Genomic DNA, 16,583 nt, shown 5'->3' on the forward strand with positions numbered 1-16,583 from the left:
TGGTTGTGAATTTGAGAAGCTGATCTAATGTACTCTGTTGAATTCTTTAGTGGAAGTAAATGAATAAAATTTGTCCGACTTTTCTGGTGAAAGAATTTATGATCCTGCTTGCTGTTCTGATATCATAAGTGCAATTCTTAGTTTAAAGTTCATCCTCATGGTGTTGCTAAATGTGAACAACTATTTCTTGACCAAATTAATAGACTTAGATTATCCTTCCTACCTAAACAAAGGAAGGTCTTTAACATACCACCCGTAATCATATCATTGTGATCAACAGAGAAATGCATCCTACAATTAATCAAGATGTTTGTTCGGCATGCAGTTGGCACTTGGCAGCATGGCTCAAGTTTATTTACTTTTCCTGTAAGACATTCTGATTATAGTTCTTTCTCCCGAATCTAATTCTTACTTTTATAATCAAGAAAAATACTGTTTAAGGAAACAATGTCACAGCTTAAATAAATTTGAGGATCGTCTCCATTAAAAATATCACTGCACTAGATAAAGACAATGGCTATACACGATATAGATTAATTTTCTAGTTTAATTAACCAAACAAGATACAGGAGAGAGCAATGCAAGCATTAGGAATAGTACTTCCCAGGAATCAACTTTTCCTTGCCACTGTGGCAGTCTTCATCAATTAATATTGGGTTAATATTTTGTGTTAAATAAGAATAAGAAATGAATGCACGAGGCTCTGAAGGTAATTTCCAAAGTGTATTAAATTTATCATCTTTTCCATTTTTGCAATTATTTGCTCTCTACATCCGGTGCCGATGTCTCTAACCCGGTGAAAATGTGTAAACAAGGACGTTGCTTCGGTTTGTTGGTATACATGTAGAGGCAAGGAAATGAAATTTAAGGTTATAGAAGTGAACAATCACTACCTAAAATGCAAAATGCAAACTAAAATAAGATGCAACTCAATCTCAACCATGATCATTCATAGATGGCCAGCGGCACAATATGAGTAGAGAAAACACAACATTTTGTAACTAAGATCAAGTAAACGATCGAACAATTCAAAAAAAAAAAAAAAAATCAAGTTAACGAAAGTAGATAAATGTACTAATAGCAATATGTGGCTCAAACTTTTATTAAATACTAACTAAATTAATGATTACATATATCTAACTGGAAACAAAGAAAGGAGTGTTTTGTTATCTAAAATGAGAGCTCTCGCTCTCTCCTCTTTGTGGCGGCTAACTCTAGGTATTGTCGTTAGATTTTCTTGGATTGCGGCGATAGCCGTGGTCCTTGGCTGTCGAGCCTTTTGGACTCGAGAATCTCCCCTCTTCAACCTTCGGGTTGCTGCACCCTAGTCTCGTCTTTTTGTCGATGGGATTCAACCCCTTCGGGCTTTGTTCGTGCTGCACTCTGTTTCACGGATGGTGGTGAAGGGCGGCGCTATGATCTGGTGGATCCAAACCAAACTTGGGATCCCGGGTCTATCAGTTTTGAGTCTGAATCCTTTCGGTTTGGGAGGAGATGGCTTCTGGGTGCTGCTACAGGGCTTCGGCGGTGGATGTTTGTCATGCATCAGGATCCTATCCAGCAGCGATTAGTGATTGGTGGTTGGAAGATGTACTGCTGGGATTCTGGATTGGAGCAGAGGCGGAATTCGAGGGGGGTTGACGTCGCGTTATTCCGACGTTGGTTGGAGTCTAAACGTTCAGATCATCTCCGGTCTAGTCTCGGGTGGAGTCGCGTTGGTGGAGCCGGGTTGTGCCTTCTCCGACGACGGGCCGTGGAGCAGATATCGGGGCCGAGGTCAAGGCTGGTGCCCAGTGTGGCTTTGGGTGCCGAAAGTAGAACCTTGTGGGCCTGGGCCTCTGCTCTATTGGATTGCTCAAGTAGGGCTTTGGGCTGGGCCTTCTTTCTTGGGGCTTTGCAATTGGTGAATGAGCCTGAGGCTGTTAGGGTTCGCATTTGGGACCCGGGAGACATTTTAAAGGCCCTAAATTTATCTACATGTTGGAATTGCTTCTTTGGTTACTTAGGTAGAAGATTGCTCTCTATCCAGCGCATTATTTTGCGTGGAGTATGTGAGGTCGGTCACACTACCGCCGGTTACGTTGATAGAAGGTTACCCTCTATTCGACGTATATTTTTGCGTGGAAGTATGGTCGGCCATACTATTGGTACCGTTTTACATAGCCCGGATTCTGTCCGGTGCCCCATCAAATGCTTAATTGCATCCTTTCGTACTCTTGTTAGGTTTTATTTCCGATGCTTTATTGCATCTAGTATTGCTCTTGCTATTTTATATTTTGATGTAGTTTCTACATCTATAAGTTGTACTTTTTCGTATGATTATTATTAATAAAATAGTTGACTTTTACTCTAAAAAAAAATGATTACATATATCTGAACACCACACCATGTCACTTGGACGCTTAGTGCAGGAAGATCAAAGCTGCAACCAGAACCACCGGAATGATTTGCATGACAGCAAAAGGTGGTGGGTGCAGCGGACCCATCACCAGGGGGAGAAAAATTACAGAAGCAGCGACCACCACAACGAGCAGTATTGCGACCATCCCGTAATCCATCCTCTAAACTTCGGACTTCAAATTCAAACAATGAATGAATGTGTGTTAAATTAGAATCGGAAGTTTCAAAGGAATGAATGAGGAACCCCATGGCCTTGGTGTATATATAATGTTGATGGTATCTTTTGGTGTAAGGTTACAACGTTTGGCTGGTTAGGGGTGCATGCAAACTGATGCCGGACGGAAGGGTGCGTCGGATTGGAACAAGCCCATTTCCATTTGACATATAGGCCACAAAAGCCCACCATAATTCACTCTAACTGAGAGATGATGAAATTGAGTGATGTTCAAGTTGCCAATGGGGAGTTTCGCCTGCTCCTCCTCTCTTCATGCATGGTGATTCCTTTCCACCTATTCCATTCCACCTATCCCCCAATTATGTATATCTTGCTACGATCAAGATCATCCACTACGTTTTCTGAATCAGATTTTGCTTCTCACATATACCAGATTTTGCTTCTCAGTCTCCAAAGCTGATCTTCCATCTCAATACTCCGGTTATCAAAAATCCGGGCAGCCTCTGCAACTGCGAACGTAGCCATCTCTCCCTTGCACCTAGTCAGCCACAGATGAAATGGCTCACTACAAATGCGTAGTCAACTGCAATTGTAAAGCAACGTTGAATTACCTATTGAACGAGGGCGTCATGAGCCATGAGGTGAGAGAATTCGAGAATGGTTTTGCCAAACAACCCAATTGCCATTAGATTTAAATTCAACAATAAAAAATAAAAAATAATAATGAAATTCTATAAAATTTATTGTTTGAATCCGTATTTTAGATTTAATATGTTTTTGCATATAAACTAAAATGATCATAAATAGTTAGTTGTGAACTTGTGAAGTAGGTTGATTGATTTGCTAATTTATGATATACATGATTATAATTTACCACTTAAATGCTTAGAGTAGTATGGTATAAATTTTCCAAACAAAATATATTGGTATAATTTAATACCAATTGATTTTTAAGAAAATTTATAACATTCAAATTTCTAGAATGTTTATACTTTTGCATTGCATAAAAACTTAGTAAGGATAATTTGGTTTTGGAATTTGATGCCTCCATGTCCAAGCCTTAAATTGTCCCTTTTTAGACAGTTTGGTAATGACGTATTATTTATATTCTATGATACCCATTCATTGCTACATGTTATTGGAAAATTTGAAGGCTGAAGAGGAGAGAAGGAAATTAAATGTTGATATTACTTCATAGGTTAGAGAAGACATCTATGCAAGGGTTCTTGGGCCAGATAAGCATAACCGAGTGAAGGGACTTGGAGCGGGAGTCCGCTGGCGTGATGTTCCATATATTCATATCGAGAAAAGATGTATTTCAAGCACTATGGAAGCATTGAAAGCAAAAGTTGAGGAACAACGCTTGGAGACTGCAAGATTGAGGAGTGACGCTGAAAAGGAGAGAAATGAAGCGGCCCAAAGGGAGGAAAAGGATTAGGAATGAGGCTGCTAATTAAGATGAAGAAACAATTCACTACACAAATGAAGGAGTTTAAGAAGTAGCAAGAGACAACTTTGGCAAAGAAGGCAAGAAAGGTGAAGGAACTAGCAACACTTGAAATTAGTAGATGGATGAAAGAAGCTGATTTTTTAGGGATTGAGATGGCACCACAAGTAGATATTGACCCAATGACACAGCTTGCTTCAACCCACGCACAATGCACTAGACCTGTGATCCCAACCCCAGCCATCAATGATGTGTATCGACTAGAAATGCCTCAAACTTTTTCAGATTCACAGTAGAATGAAAGGGTTGGTTTCACCTACCATTATTTAGTTTGATGGTGATGTTTTTGTCTATTTTGAGTTAATCTTCAAAGCATTTTGATGGAAACTATTCTTGGACAAGGATTATGTTGTTAAAGGGGGAAATCTTAGTGATATTCCACCTTCAACAACAATGTATTCTGGAAAGTAGCCTTGTTTTTTGTAATCCAAGAATTTACTTTGGTATGAAATGTATGTAATTTGCTAGGAATGTAAAGAACATCTTGATATGAATGTAAAGTTTATTATTTTCGATTGAGTTGTGGATTTGTTCACTTTAATTATTGTAAATATTTGAAGTTGTTGAAGAATGTTGACATTTGGTGTGCCTTGTCAAACTAGTTTTAGTTCTATAGTTGTAATAGGAGAGATTTCCTACTCCGAGTTAGAATAGGAATTCTTGTACTCCAAGATTATGTACTTTGTAAATCCCTATATATAGGGCTCCTATTATCAATGAATACACAACAATTCTCTCATCAATCTCTCTCGAATCCATTATTCTTAAACAGAAGTATATTTATTGTAGAGAACTAAAAGTACTATTATTTCAGGTTGGAAATTAATTAGCAGAATTTTTTTTTTTTTTAAATGTTGTCACTAGAGGTGGCAAACGGGCCGCTAAGCACGAGCACGGCACGGCCCTGGCACAGCCCAAGCCCGTTAGTGGCTCGGCACGACCCGAGCACATTAGAATAATGGGCCGGGTTGGGCCTAGGAATATTGGCCCGGCCCGAGCACAACATATTGTGGGCCGGCCCGTTACAAACACAAAATTTCATTTTGTTTTTAAAAATATTAAAAAACTACAATGATGAGATTTGAATATTAGACCTCTTTATTTAAAATCTCATGACATTTCTACCAATGCTATTTCTTTTATGTTGTCAAAAGAGTGAAATAAAACATTATATCCTTGTTTTAGCATAAGTATTTCTTCTAAATATTAAATATATGTTTATTAATAAAGACTAATCTCATCATAATACAACTATAGAATGAAGGAAAGAATAATATGATACTAAATCTTCATTATATTAATAAAGATTAATCTCATAATAATATACTAAAATTCTAAAAACAATATATTTTGAGTTATTTTTTTCTTTTTTTCTTTCTTATAGTGGAATATAAAAAATAGGGGCCATGACCACTTACCCAATTTTAGCCTAAAAATTGCCCACTTACTCCACTAAAAGTTTTTTACTCCCATTTACCAATTAATAAATTACACTCATCTCTCTTTCTCAGACTCTCTCTCTCTCCCCTCCCCTTTTCGATCTCTTCTCTCGCTCCTCCCCCTCACTGATTTCTTCTCTCACCGGAGACTTTCCATGCCTCCTTCCTTCCTTCTCCCCAATCCCACTTCCTTCTTCCTTCACTCCGGTGAGTTACGATCTCCCAAAGGCAGTTCCGATCAACGTCGACAGAATCCCCGTGGCCGCTGTCGTCGGACATGTGTCTATTCCGGATAAGTTGACTTTGCCGGTGGTCCAGCCTGTTCTGGCGCTGGGTTCGCTGATGAAAACGTTTTCGAAAGAGCTCAAGGCTTCCCAGTCGACGATGTCTCCGACTTCGGTGATCGCTTTTGATAAGAGAAACGAGGGTGACACGACGAAGGAGTTGGAAGGGTCGGAATCGGCGACGGTTTCGCCGACGTAGGTGATTGGATTCGAGGAGAGAGCTGAGGAGAGGGGGGCTAGGTGTGCCTTGTCCAGAGAATTGAGTAGCTCCGGCGGGTTGGAGTTCGGGTCCGGGCTTTGCTCCCAATCGGGGCTCTGACGCCGTCGTTCTTTCTTCTTCTTCTTCTTTTTTTCCCCCTCTTTCTGGTAAAATGTGTAAGAGGCCTCTAACGTCGTCCATGTTGTTGCGGTGGTTTGTTTCTCCAAAAAATTGGCCGATTTCAATATGGTAGTTGCTAGAAGTTATTGTTTTGTTTATTATGATTTGGTTGGGCAATAATAAGATCATTAGTGGGCAATAAAACGATTATTGGAAGATAATAATAAGATTATTGGGGGGCAATAAAATATTTATTGGGCAATAATAAGATTATTATGGGGCAATAATAAGATTATTGGGGGACAATAATAAGATTATTTATTTGGATAAACCTACTAAACCTTTCAAAATTAAAAACATCTTCATTTTTCACTAATTATTGATCCCTAATAAACTTGTTATTGGGGGGCAATAATATGTTTATTGGGGGGAAATAATATGGTTACTGGGTATTATTAGGGGGCAATAAATTCAGACGTTGGAATCCGGTCACCAGTCCGGTAGCCAGATTCGGGATTCCGGTGACTGGTTGCCGGATTCCGGTGACCAGTCGTCGGATTCCGGTCACCTGTCGCCGGAGTCCGCGGCCTGCCACTGGTCACCGAAGTCCGGCAAGGTCTCCAGTGACTTCTCTCTCTAAGTGACAAAGAAGGAGAGGGCAAAATTGTCCCAAAAATAAATAAAAATGAATAAAAAAAATACTTAATTGGGTATTAGGGAAATGATCTCTTAGAGTGTTTGGGTAAGTGGGCGATCTCTTAGAGTGTTTGGGTAAGTGGGGTTAATTAACCCCAAAATTGGGTTATGGTCATTTTCCCTAAAAAATATTAGAAAACTAATCTTAAAAAGCTAAGATTAAGAAAAACGTTGTAGAACTTAATTTATTTTAATTTTCTAAATAGTTAAATAAAATTAATTTTTATTTGTTCAAATTAAGAATTTAAAATCGTGCTTTATAGTGAGTAGGCACGAGCACGGCCCGTTTATTGACCCGGCACGAGCACGGCCCGACACGATATGAGCTCAGGCCATGAGCCGGACTGGGCTTAATGTTTAAGTAAATTGACCGGCACTAGCCCAGCACGATAATAAATGGACCGGCCCAAGCACGGCACGAAGCACGACTATGCCCGCTTAAAATGGGTCGGGTCTGCCCGTTTGCCACCTCTAGTTATCACTCTTACACTCAAATTTCAGTGAGAAATAGGGTATAGGGATTTCACACAGAAATCCGTGTCAATAAGGTTTAGGCTTTGCACAGGAATCAGTATGAGTTGTCTTCCACACAGAAATCGATGTAAGATAGAGTTTACGTATTTGACACAGAAATCTGTGTGAAATAGAAAATTGTTTACACAGACTGCATTTCATTATGGTCATTTATATTTGTGGAAAGATAGTGGGGTCTACGTCTAATATTGACATTTAAATTCGTGTGAGCTGAGTATTAGCCCCCCTCAAACAGCATTGTTTGGCTCTAATTTTGTTGCAGCTGGTCAACAGTCTCTTTTCTAGCTTTGCAAATTTATCTTTTGCACTTCTTCCAACAAACCTACTGGACCTTGGAATTCTCTGGCCACTGCTCTCTACAATGGTATTTGCGTTGGCCTTGGGCAACCTGTATTGGGTGCGTTATATCGCTCCCTTTATAGAGCCGTAATGCACCCATTTGATACCGACATTAGTGGCCCCTTCTGGATCCTTGCCTTTTGGCTGCAGATTTATTTCCCTCTCTTCCGTCGCGGTGATATTCCAAAGGAACCTCCAGTTGATTCCCTTTTGGGGAACTGGCTTTGCCGCAACGTAAGGTATCGAGCTCCACCCTACTCCGAGTGTTTTATTTACTTGTACTTGCTGGGAGAGATGCCAGACCCAAAAATAGTCCTTTCTAGGCGATTCCCTCCTCCCCTTGATGATGGCTTTCTGCCCAGTGGACGGGATCATAGCAAAAGAGCCCTCCTGGCCTTTCGTCGCGCCATCTCCTACTTGGATATTCGTCTTGCCACTGAACGCGTAAGTTATGAGTTCTACGCCCCTAACCACTTTGCTCGCCAATTTGGGTTGGCCCAGTTGGTACCTTGGCCTCTGGTTGATTCTGCCAACTACTACACCTCTTGGCGGAGATTAGCCCCACCTGGGTCTGTCCCCTTTCAGAGTCAGTTTACTTTGATAGTGATTCCCCCTTAGGTCAGAGCGTTGTACCCCCTCAACGATGTAGCCGATGATTATGCTGATTGGTGGAAAGAAGTGTCCGTGAACTGTTGGGACCCGCCACATGACGAACTCTTCGTCCTGATCTTTCGTGGTATGAGTAGTCCTGGTCCGGAGGACCGCAAGATTCTTGAGCGCTTCTCCAACCCTGCAGCACAACCCCCGCGACCTATTCTACCTTCTCGCTCATCGCGTCCAGGGATACAAATCCACGAGCCTAGGGCAACAGTATGTTTTTGTCTTTCTTCACCATTCCTTTTCCTTGGCTTGAGTATCAATCCTTATTGCTAAGTGCATTTGTTTTATTTTTAGCATACCACCTGGAGCAGGGCAGCCTCTACTCAGGCCGGGAAACAGAAGGCAGTAGCCGAGGAGCCTCCTGAGGGGGAATCCTCTGATGATGACGATGTGAGCCTTGTTGAGGTAAACTGCCCCAGACTAATTCTGACTTTGCACATTTGGCTTTCCAGACCCCTTCTATTTTCTGAGTTGTGATTCCTCTTCTGTGCAGGTAATTGCTGCTCATACTTGCAAACGCGGTCGCGCCCAAATTGCTGAAGAGGACTTTGAGGATGACGAGCCTCTGTCAATGCGGCTGGTAAGCTCTGGCCCTGTTTTATTTTATTTAAATTTTAGAATCTGGGCAGGATCTTCATTATGTATCTTTTGACAGGTCCGTCAGAGGACCACTGATCCCTCTCGCCTGAGCGAGGCTGGATCCTCAGCCGCTGCAGAAGAGCCAATTCTCTCGCTAGTTCAAGCATCAACAAACCCCGTGGCACCTCTTCCATCTCCTACATCTACAGAACATCTGCAAGGTCCTACCATTCTAATAACGATCTCTGATGACGACTCCTCGGAGGATGAAAGCTTGGAAAGCCACTCTGAGACTTCTGCCGCTTATGAGGAACTGATGACAACAGAGATTCTCGCGGCACTAGAGGTCGAAGAGGTGAATGAAGTGAGGCCTCTTCCTCTTGGTGACCACGTACCAGATATTGACCCGACAGCTCAAGAAGTAAGCCACTGTTTGGCCAATACTTTCTATTTCCCTTTAGATCCAACCCCGCTTTCTGACATTTCTGAATCTAACCAGGATTCTGTTTGTACCGAGGAGGTGGCTACGAACGCTGAGGGTCCTATCAGCAGGACAGTCGCCCCAGAGATGGAAAATGATACTGACGGTGGTGGTCCCCCCCAAGTCTCGCGAATAAATGAGACAACCGTCGAAGCCGAGGGCCCTGTGCTTGAATCTGCTCCACTTGCCCATGGTGAGCCGCGAGTTGAGTTTCCAGATTCTCCTGCAGCTGAAGGGACAGACCAACCTGTTGAAGATGAAGAAACTAAGGAAACTGTCCACCCTTTTGCATTGGTGGTTCGTGATCCTGTGGCACCTCCGCCGCCTCCTCCTCCTACCAGATTCGAGAGATTGATGAGGGTGTTGGAGGTAACTCCTCTTTCTGCTGTGGATGAGGCTAAGATGGTGCTTCACAGACATCTGGGTCCTCGGGTATTGGAGACTGACATCCTCCCGCGAGTCTTGGAAGCTCTAAGGTATCTTCGCCAGGAGAAGGCATTGACCCTGCAGCAATTTAGTGCCATTGACGATCTGCTGAATGAACTTGGTGAGGCCCGCCAACGACAACCGGCCGCGAACGCCCAGGCTCACGACACTCGAGAGGCTTTGAATAGCCTCTCTCGAGAAATGGACATCTCTCGCGGTATTTTAAATGAGCGAACCAACCGCCTGCGGGAACTACAAATCCAAAGGTCCGACTTCAAACTTCGGATCGAGGACCTCCATACCGGTTTAGCCTTTGTTGAAAACGCGATTGCTACAGAAGAAGCCCAACTCGATGAACCTCTGGCTGCTTCTGAAGAAATGGGCCGCAACCTGGCCCATCTCAGAGAACGGGCCACTCAGGCCGAAGCTAGTGCTATTGCGGCCGAAGCTAGTGCTATTGCGGCCGAAGCTAGTGCTATTGCTTGAAATTGAGCTTTGTGGGCCAATCTCTGTAGGCCCCCTCGAAAACCGTTCGGTCTCCTCACATGCTATTAATCCTCTCTTTTCCGAGATTTAAGGCATTAATCACTCGTTGAAAAACAACGGTCGTGAAAAAATAATCTCGTGAATAGAACAGTTACCTCTTCGAAAACCGTTCGGTCTCCTCACATGCTATTAGTCCCTTTTTTCCCGAGATTTGGAATCACTAATCTCGATTTACTGACATCAGTTTTGAAATTGAGCTTCTTTCAAGGGTGGGGATTTGCCTGAATTCCCTATAAATAGTTGTATTTCGGGAAGGGAATACTCACAACAATTTTTCTGAAATATTCAAGAAATGGCCTTTCAGTCCTTGCTTCTTTTTCTCCTTCTTCACAAATCTTCCCCTCATGAAATGACCTTTAGCCTCTAAATTTTAGGCTTTATGGCGTAATCTTAAGCCTGGGTTAGGCCTCATGGCGTAATCTTAGGCAACCCCTTGTTTCTTCCTTCTGGAATTCTGCAACAACAATGCCAGGCTTCAGATTGGTTTAGAAACGCAAGGGGGCTCCGAGTGTGGGATCCACAATCATGCGAGATCAACTTTGTCATAATCCTACACGCGGAGCGAAACAGAGAAAGGGAGGACGACCACTCTGAGGTTCGTCTTTCCTCCTCTGTTTCCTTCCTTCTGAACCCGGCCCGTGTTGTGCCCTCCAGATGGAAGGGGCTTTGGTTCTCACCTCCTTCTCCCCCTTTCTCTTCTTGATAGAATCTTGGAGGGATGAGAAGGGATGGACTCTTTGAAGGAATGGGTTCAAGCTACAGAATGGCTGTTCCTGTACTTCACGTCCAGCTAATGGTGGTTACCAAGGCTAGAGGGGGTGCAGAGACTCAAGCTGATATTCGGTTCCTTCACTCTCTGCCCCTCCAGGAGATAATGGCGCGGCTCAACCCGGCGTTGGATTCCATAGCTGCTTCCAATTGAGGGGGCTCGGGGGCTCCATTTTCTTTCACTGGAGTCTCCCATTCTCATGGATAATGGCGTTGGCCAAGCATATGTTGTATTCCTCTACCGCTTCCATGTAAATGGGCGCGGGGGCTCCGTTACTCCTCTTTTTCCTTCCCTGAAGTCTGCTCCTCCTTGAGATAATGGCGCGGCTCAACCCGACATTGGATTTCATAGCTGCTTCCACTTGAGAAAAGATTAAGAAGATATCCGAAGATTCCTGTTTTGTATTGTAGCCACTTTTGGCTTTGTAATGAATGTACTGCTTTTGGCCGCAAAGCCACTTTATGAATACAATAATATTTTCTTATCCTGATATCCAAATATCCGTGAGAAGCCAATAATTGTGTCTCGCAAGGCCCCAAATATAGGCCCCTATAGTTGTATATTGAAAATAATATGAACTTTTAAAATATGCTCCGCGTCAAAAAGAGCCTCGCGGCGAGGGTTTTGAGAAAATATGTATCTTTTGGATCCACTTGCTGGCTCCCAACTCAAAACTCTTAGTGTCAATAACTCCTTCTTTTCCGAGATTTAAGGCACTAATCACTCGTTGAAAAACAACAGTCGTGAAAAATAATCTCGTGAAAAGAACAGTTACCTCCTCGAAAACCGTTCGGTTTCCCCACATGCTATTAATCCTTTAATAATAGCTAACTCCTCAAAAACCGCTCCTCACATGCTGCTAGTCCCTTTTTTCCCGAGATTTGGAATCACTAATCTCGATTTACTGACATAGATTTGACTCCTCTTTGACCGTCCATCCAAGGGTGGATATTTGCATGCCTATATCTTCCTCCACATTATAAACCCAAATTTCCAATCCCAAAATCATTTCATCAATTCGAATATTTCTAACAGCAATCTTTCTTAATTACTCATCATCATCACTCTTCAATTCTCGCATTCTCTCAATCCATCACCAATGGAACCACAAACCCAGCAACCAACCGAGGATGGAGGAAGCAACAAAGCAGCCGGGAGTAGTGCTAACATGCTTTGTAAGCGGAGCAGGTGGAATCCCACTACAGATCAGATAAGAATCCTCAAGGAGCTTTTCTACAATAAGGGAGTTAGGTCCCCAACTGTAGAGCAGGTTGAGAGGATCTATCTCCAGCTGAAATGGTACGGCAAGATCGAGTTCAAGAACATCTATTTTTGGTTCGTGAACCAAAGGGCTCGGGAGAAGCAGAATAAGAAGTCCACTTCGGATGTTCATGTGCCCATGCAAAGATCAGGGCTTGTTGGTGATGACAATGTTACCAGTTGGAAACATGAGGATCAGTATATTAACTTTGGATCTTCTGCACCTGCTTCTGCTTCTTCCGCTGGTGTGATGATTGCTGTTAACGGGCAGATGGGGAACTATGGTGGTTATGGATCTATGAACATGGAGAAGAGTGCTAGGGATTGTTCAATCTTAGCTGGAGGGGGAACTAGTTCTACTTTCTTTGACATGAATGTAGAACAAACTTTCATGGAACAAAGAGGAGAAGATCACCAGGAGATTGAAACCCTTTCACTGTTTCCCGTGCATGGTGAGGACATCTTTGACAACATGAAGACTACTTCCGATGAAGGTGGCGGTCACGGTGGTGGCTCTCACATTTCCCTTGAGCTCAGCCTTTCCTGCGAGGGCAAAGCTGGAAAAAATTTCCAGAGCCGCTGACTCGGCTTAGTATAGTGTAGTGTTGCCCCCCTAGTGTTGCTAAGCGTAGCGAAGAAATGATTATGGGCCTCAAAAACAGGCCTTCATGAATGGGCTTCGCGAGTGTAGGAACACTAGAATTGCCCCCTAAGAGTTGTATTTATGACTTTTTTTTTATTTTTTATTTTTTTTATTTTTTTTTTTATAAGTAGCTGAATTCAATAAGACACTGTGAATCAAAGTTTAGACATGCGGCCCAAGTATAGTCGCCTAGACACAAATTTTCTTTCAAATCCTTTGAGCAACCTTACTGAAATGGCCAGGTGGGGGAGGGCGAACAAGAGAGGCAGAATCCATTTTGGCATGAGCTACTCCCACATAGTGGTTTAGGCCCATTTGCACGCACTTCTGGATTCAAGAACCTGTCATGAACGTTGTCCCCTTTCTAGACACCATTTCACATAGGCTATACTTACTAAGATGAGAAAGGTCATAAGTGTGAAGACAGTTCAACAAGTGTTAATAAAAGCCGCCCTTAACCTTAAGGGACCTGAACTAGGCACCAATAAGGAGTTTAGGCCAATATTAACAAAAGAGACTTCACCTATTCCGTTATGATTCACAACCCCTTACCAAATTCAATTTTTTTTTTTTTTTTTTTCTGAAAACTGACAGGAAATTAACAACAAAGCAAGGAGCTATCAGCGACACGTTTGGCAAACCTCTAGAAGACCACGGGGGAGGCCATCTATGCTTCATTCCAAGCTCCGATGTATCAAAATTTGTAGGGTAAAAATCCTTCCTGTGAGAGCTTGTAGGAAAAGAACAAAGATACTTGATGTTGAAGAATTTGGAAGAATTTGGCTCGTGAGAGGGGTAATCTTGCCCCCCAAGTATCTTTGTTGGTTGACGAGGCATGATCTTCATTTGTAATTCGGGAGATGACGGTGTCCCAAGATCGGCTTTGTCGCCAACTATCGCCATCTTCTCTTGATCAAAGGGATGATCATGGGTCATATCTTGCCCCCCATGCATCTGATCAGTAGCCACGTATTTGGCTTGATCAGTGGAGAAATTAGATATTTGTTCAGAGACAATTGTATTGTCAGAAGAACAATCTTGTTGATGACCTTTTCCATGCACAGCCTCTGTGTAAGGCTGTGACTCACCAGTGAGACCCTTAGGTTGATTGCCACCTATAGGCAAGTTAGTCTCAGAAACAACCTCTTCGCGTGCAGGTTTTTGACGTTCGAATTCGCCTTGATGCGAATTAGCCAAGGTAGAACCTTCCTCGCGTAAGGTCGTGAACTCAGATGTGATGTTCGCGGCATGTTGAGTGGTCTGTTTGTCGCTGCTCAAGAAAGGCTTATGGAATTGTTCTCTAGCTTCTTGAGCGTTCTGCTCAATTTGTTGGTCCCAATCGCGAAACCTCTGCTTTGTTTTTGCGATCAAACTGGCCATGTCCCTTGCTCGCTTTTCTTTATGCCTCTCGATGTTGGCCATGATGATCGCGAGCTGTTCATCAATGCTTGCCCCCTCTGGGATGGGAATAGGCATAAACTCATCATTAATGGCAATATCGCCAGTGGTAAAATTGACCATCTATTCACTTTAGGAATTTCTTTTGGTAAAGATTTTCCCCTGGCATCTCAATGATGGTGAACAAATGCAAAAAGACTCTAGTGTAGTCCCACTGGGCGTGCCAAAATGTTTGGCTCCAATTTTGTTGCAGCTGGTCAACAGTCTCTTTTCTGCGCGGGCGTGCCAGCACCGTTCGGGTGCGGTCGTCGGGGGTGTCCCTTGACCTGACTTCTTTCAAGCAATTGTAGACGAGGAGAGCACCAACCTCGTCGTGGGATTCTTTATGCCTCGTGGCGAGGACTTTTGCTGAAGTTTCTTCTTGTTCACAAGTCGATACTCAATATTGCAGATTGCGAAAAGCTAAATCACCGGGAAGTATTGAGATCTTGCTAAAGCGTGACTTTAGCTTGGCTGGGTTGCTAGGGCGTTACCCTTGCTTGGCTGGTTCTGTAACCGTTGTGGTCGCGGCACTACCGTCGGCTCCCGAGGAGACTAGGACCGAAGTACGTTGACAGAGGGTTTGGTGGCACTGAAAGTCGGCTTCTGAGAATACTAGGACTAGGAGTGTGATCACCGGTAAGAGAAAGAGAAGGAGAGGAGTTGCTCTTAGAGAGGTTGCTCTAGAGAGAACTTAGATCATCTTAGAGATGTTTTGATGTTGTGAATGTGTATGTGTTTTGGTGTTGGTGTTTGGTCGTGGTACTACAATCGGCTCTCGAGGAGACTAGGACCGAAGTACGTTGACAGAGGGTTTGGTGGCACTGAAAGTCGGCTTCTGAGAATACTAGGACTAGGAGTGTGATCACCGGTAAGAGAAAGAGAAGGAGAGGAGTTGCTCTTAGAGAGGTTGCTCTAGAGAGAACTTAGATCATCTTAGAGATGTTGTTGTGTTGTGAATGTGTTTGGTCGTGGTACTATAATCGGCTCTCGAGGAGACTAGGACCGAAGTACGTTGACAGAGGGTTTGGCGGCACTGAAAGTCGGCTTCTGAGAAGACTAGGACTAGGAGTGTGATCACCGGTAAGAGAAAGAGAAGGAGAGGAGTTGCTCTTAGAGAGGTTGCTCTAGAGAGAACTTAGATCATCTTAGAGATGTTTTGATGTTGTGAATGTGTGTTTGAGAATGAGAGGAGAAGGTGTTTATATAGGGAAGAAAAAGAAGAGTGAAATGATGAGTGGAAGAAAAATAATGAAAGTGGAGTATGGAAGTGATTTGTAAAATATGGAAAAGATAGAGAAATGATGAAATGAAAGCAAAGCATGAAGGTGCAGAAACATGGAAGTGATGATGATCTATTAAAGAGATTGTAGAAGAAAAATATATCCAAGAAAAAAGAGAAAAGCATCTAGCTTTCTTCATGTGGGTAGGAAACATGAACATGATGAATGTTGAGCTGGTTTTAGGTCAGTTTCTGCCCCTTTATTCCTTCAATTATTTCTCCACCAATACTTCAGAGTAAGCCTTCGACTTCTTCATAAAAAATGTTCCACTATGAGTGTAGATCATCCTGACAAATTTTCGGAGCTTTATTCCATGCGGTTTGGCCGGAAATACTGCTGGACCTCTTACAGGTCCAGTTTTCCAATTTTGCTTCTGTAGAAAATTGGACTGATTGTTTGAAGGCCTTCCACTCAAAACTAGCTCTGGAACTCTTCATAAGAAATGATCCTTAGGCTTTCTAGATTTAATCTGGAAAGTTTCAGCTCATTTTAATTTCTTTTGGTTAGTCTGTCGCCCCTCCTTCCTTGTTTAGCTCGGTTTCTCCTAGCCGAAGTAGGAAAATGTGCTAAAGTTGACCTTTCATGCTTTCATGCTTCCATGCTTCCATAGTAGGCTTTATTTAGCCTCTAAATATATATTTCGAACTTGTCGACAATATATAGCTTGAGCCACTGACATTGGCTCAATTTCTCCAAGACGTGCCTTGTCAGGCCAAAATGCTCATTTTGGGTCCAAACATTGCCCCCCAGACCTCGAAGTCAAAAGGTCTTCGTCTTGACTGAAGAGGTCTTGAATCAGCACTGCT

This window comes from Rosa rugosa, chromosome 5, assembly GCF_958449725.1.
Source record: "Rosa rugosa chromosome 5, drRosRugo1.1, whole genome shotgun sequence".
NCBI classification, from domain to species: domain Eukaryota; kingdom Viridiplantae; phylum Streptophyta; class Magnoliopsida; order Rosales; family Rosaceae; genus Rosa; species Rosa rugosa.